Raw genomic sequence first — 4776 nt, 5'->3', positions numbered from 1 at the left:
TCAAATGCATGCATTTATCTAATTAGTGGCAGATAGTGTGGTATTCTTCCCTGAGTCTCCTCTGGGATCGCGGGGAGTTTTGGAGGAGTCATGCTGTGCTTCCTGCATGAGGTCCTCCCCACGTGCTCCCACAGGCAGAGTTGAGCAGTGCCTGGATTTCTCTGTGACCAACCCGAGGACATGCGGTCACTGCACAGTCTCTGGAGAGCGGCGAAGAGGAGGCTCGAGATGGTCCAGTCTGTGGCTTAATTTGTTTGCACATTTGGGATGTACAGAATATATACATTGCACCTGGCATTCTGCACCACTACCAACTTCCTAAAAAAATGTATGTGGCAGATCCAGATCCTATTTGGTTAAAGAAATATCTCATTCTATTCTTTAATTTGTCTTCTTTTTTCATCTCCTTTTTTACCTCTTTCACTCTCTCCCAATTTTCTAGCCCCCCCCCCCCCCAACCCCTCACCCCCCCACCCTACACACTCACAGCATCTCTCCTCCTTCCTCTCTCTCACTCTCTCATTTTTTAGGTAAGCCTTGAAGTTGGTTTCTCATCAGTCAGTCAGTCAGTCAGTTACAAAGCGGGGCTCCTATTGACTGGCTCCAGAGAGAGAGAGAGAGAGAGAGAGAGAGAGAGAGAGAGAGAGAGAGAGAGAGATAAAGAGAGTATTGACGGCTCCATAATTTGGGCAGGGGGAGTCGCGCTGAGCCGACCCCCTGCTGGGCACAGCGTGGCGGTGCAGGCAGCGGGGAGGGTGAGGCCCCTGTTTTATTAGCCTGGGAGAACCGTCTCCTGCTGTTCCTGGCTGCCGCTCAGCGCTCTCTTTCTCACCCACCCACCAACCCGGGTCCACTGATCTCTGTCACACAGAAAAGGAGAGACAGAGAGAGAGAGAGAGAGAAGGTGTGTGTGTGTGTGTGTGTGTGTGTGTGTGTGTGTCTGTGTCTGTGTGTCTGTGTGTGTCTATGTGTGTGAGAAACAATGCTCTGCTTCTGCACATCAGTGGTTTTACTCTATTTTTCATTCAATTCATGTTTTCTTTTATTTTCCCCTTAATTCATGCAACACCAGCATAAACAATGTCTCAATAACATTTAGGGAAGCAGATAAAGCAAGCTATGTACAGTACAGTGGAACCGGAGAGTTTTCAGACCCTTTCACGTTTTCTGCATTTTGTTGTTGTTTCAGACACATCTTCATATTAATTAAATTCTTTTTTTCCTCATCAATCTACATTATGCTCCAATACTCCACGAAAAACAGGTGTTTGGAGTGTTTTGTGAATGTATTTTTCTTTTTCTTTTTTTACGTTTTCAAGTTTGGAAAACTTGAAAGGGTCTGACTTTTTTGGCTGTATGAATGCACATTCACTGTATATTGAAAAGAAAAAGAAAATGAATGCACATTCACTGTATATTGAAAAGAAAATGAATGCACATTCACTGTATAATGTTTCTCATTGCATCGTCACTGTATCCTTCTTTCTTCTCCAGTCCATTTATTCAAGTCCGAAACCTTTTATAACCCCCTTCTCATTTCTCCCTGACTTTTCACATCTGTTTTTAAAGCGTCAGCCTGTGTGTGTGTGTGTGTGTGTGTGTGTGTGTGTGTGTGTATTTGTAAATCTGGAGTGTTCTGTAGTGAAGCTCCTGAGCTGGAGATGGAACAAGGGCGCAACAGATAACAGCCTCTACTACACACATATACTGTAAACAAACACACACACAAACATGACTTGGGTGAGTCTGAAAAAAAATACAATAAAGCATTATAGGCAAAAGGATACCCCCAGTTAACACTCAGAGGTCCAGGAGCCTTTCAGACACTAGGAGGCGGTCTGCTAGTCTGACTCTTGCCAGATCCTTGTAGTTCCGCCATGCTCCACCAGAAGCGTTTCGCTGAGCTCCACACAAGGGTCTGGGCCCGAGGGCAATGCAAACTCCTTCAAGGGAGCAAAAAATAATGAACCAATCAGGATCGCCGGAGGGGATTTCATATATGTGACGTAGCGCCGAAGCGACTGATTCAAACAGTGGCGGCACGCAGCGAGGAGTCTTATGCTGACTGATTCTGCCATCTCAAACCGTTTTCAAATCTGAGTAGTCATTCTTTAAAAGATGAACAGAGAATGGTTTTGAAGGCATTTATTGGTGGCAAGGATGTTTTCACTCTTCTGACCAGGTTTGGCAAGAGCTTGAAGTAGCCTAGGACGTCAAGATAACGGACAAGTGGTTTATCCAATCACATACAAGGATTTTTTTTACAAGGCCCCGCCTTCAGAAATACATCTCGATCGAGAAGTCCAAGATCCTTGTTGAGCTCAGCGAACTATAAGGATCTGGCAAGAGTCAGGTTAGCAGTCTGCCATTGATTTTAAAACTAGAAGATTCAAAGTTTCTAATGGCATCACATGTTTAGTACAAAAACTCAGAGTCAGTAGTATTTTTGGAACAGTTTTCAAATATCCAGGACAGGGATTTAGACTCCAGGGTGTTAAAAGCACCATACCAGAGCAGTGTGGGGAGAAAAGGTAACAGTAGCCTGTTAATATCCGTCAACGTAAGGGTATTTTAAAAGCTACACCCACAGCAGGGGCTGGTACAAGAGCTGTATGTTCGTTGCTGCAACTTGCTCACACATTTGTTTCTTATTTTGGGGAGGAAATTAAAAAAGGCAAGACTAGTTTTTAAAAAGGAAATGTACCATATTTAGAAGCACTGAGCACAAATAAATGGGCCTACACTATACAGAACTTTAAACTTACATTGACTGTAAAACCAATGAATGAAGTATGAAGGGTCCCAACAGATGACTACATACAAAAGTAAAAACAAGCAATGACAAGTATTGTTAAGAAAGTTTTTATTGAGGCTTCATTTCAAGGTACATCTGAAAAGGAAAAAGGACAAGTCAATACTTGACAATGACTTTCAGAATTTCTTAAGACACACTGAAATAGGACTTACCTTGACTTAACCACATAGGCCTACAGAACCTAAAAAAAAAAAAAAAGTCAACACCTCTTCAGTCAACAGTGATAAATAAAGTACATGTCTTACATGCATACCTTTAGCCCTTAGCCTGACCAAGACGAGAGTTGAAGTTCTCAGAAGCCACTTTGAGTGTCTTGAACTGGTCTGGCAGCAGCAGTTGCTGGTTTCCAAGAGTCATGTTGGGCAGCAGAGCTTCCTGAAGTTATTGAAGATCCCTGAAAAGGCTGGTAGCTTCCTTGAGCTGGACTGTCAATAGGCCTATATTGGGCAACAGTTGATGAAGTTCCTCCAGAAGACTGGTAGCTTTCTTGAGCTGGTCTGCCTGTAGCTACTGGTTTCCAAGAGACGTGTTGCGTAGCAGAGCTTCCAGAAGTTGCTGAAGATCCCTGGAAAGACTGGTAGCTTCCTTGGACTGGTCTGGCTGTAGCTGCTGGTTTCCAAGAGCCATGCAGGGCAGCAGAGCTTGCTGAAGATCCATGGGAGGACTGGTAGCTTGTTTGAGCTGGTTTGGCTGTAGCTACTGGTTTCCAAGATCCTTGTTGGACAGCAGAGCTTGCTGAAGATCCCTGGGGTGGTCTGGCAACAGGCCTATATTGGGCAGAAGAGCTAGCTGAAGATCCCTGGGAAGACTGGTAGCTTTCTTGAGCAGGTCTGGCAACAGCTGCTGGTTTCCAAGAGCTGTGTTGCGTAGCAGAGCTTCCAGAAGTTTCTGAAGATCCCTGGAAAGATTGGTAGCTTCCTTGGAATGGTCTGGCTGTAGCTACTGGTTTCCAAGATCCTTGTTGGACAGCAGAGCTTGCTGAAGATCCCTGGGGTGGTCTGGCAACAGGTCTATGTTGGCCAGAAGAGCTAGCTGAAGATCCCTGGAAAGACTGGTTGCTTGTTTGAGCTGGTTTGGCTGTAGCTACTGGTTTCCAAGAGCCGTGTTGCGTAGCAGAGCTTCCAGAAGTTGCTGAAGATCCCTGGAAAGACGGGTAGCTTCCTTGGAATGGTCTGCCAATTGGCCTATTTTGGGCAACAGAGCTTGCTGAAGATCCCTGGAAAAGCTGGTAGCTTGTTTGAGCTGGTTTGGCTGTAGCTGCTGGTTTCCAAGAGCCGTGTTGCGTAGCAGAGCTTCCAGAAGTTGCTGAAGATCCCTGGAAAGATTGGTAGCTTCCTTGGAATGGTCTGGCTGTAGCTACTGGTTTCCAAGATCCTTGTTGGACAACAGAACTTGCTGAAGATCCCTGGGAAGACTGGTAGCTGGCCTGAGCAGGTCTGCTAATAGCTGCTGGTTTCCAAGATCCTTGTTGGGCAGCAGAGCTTGCTGAAGATCCCTGGGAAGACTGGTAGCTTTCTTGAGCAGGTCTGGCAACAGCTGCTGGTTTCCAAGATCCTTGTTGGGCAGCAGAGCTTGCTGAAGATCCTTGGGAAGACTGGTAGCTTCCTTTAACAGGTCTGGCAACAGGCCTATATTGGGCAGCAGAGCTTGAAGATTCCTGGGAAGACTGGTAGCTTGCCTGAGCAGGTCTGCTAATAGCTGCTGGTTTCCAAGATCCTTGTTGGGCAGAAAAGCTAGCTGAAGATCCTTGGGAAGACTGGTAGCTTTCTTGAGCAGGTCTGGCAACAGCTGCTGGTTTCCAAGATCCTTGTTGGGCAGCAGAGCTTGCTGAAGATCCTTGGGAAGACTGGTAGCTTTCTTGAGCAGGTCTGGCAACAGCTGCTGGTTTCCAAGATCCTTGTTGGGCAGCAGAGCTTGCTGAAGATCCTTGGGAAGACTGGTAGCTTTCTTGAGCAGGTTTG

Source organism: Sardina pilchardus, chromosome 8, assembly GCF_963854185.1.
Source record: "Sardina pilchardus chromosome 8, fSarPil1.1, whole genome shotgun sequence".
In the NCBI taxonomy this organism is placed as follows: Eukaryota; Metazoa; Chordata; class Actinopteri; order Clupeiformes; family Clupeidae; genus Sardina; species Sardina pilchardus.
Note: the sequence above shows the minus strand (reverse complement) of the source record.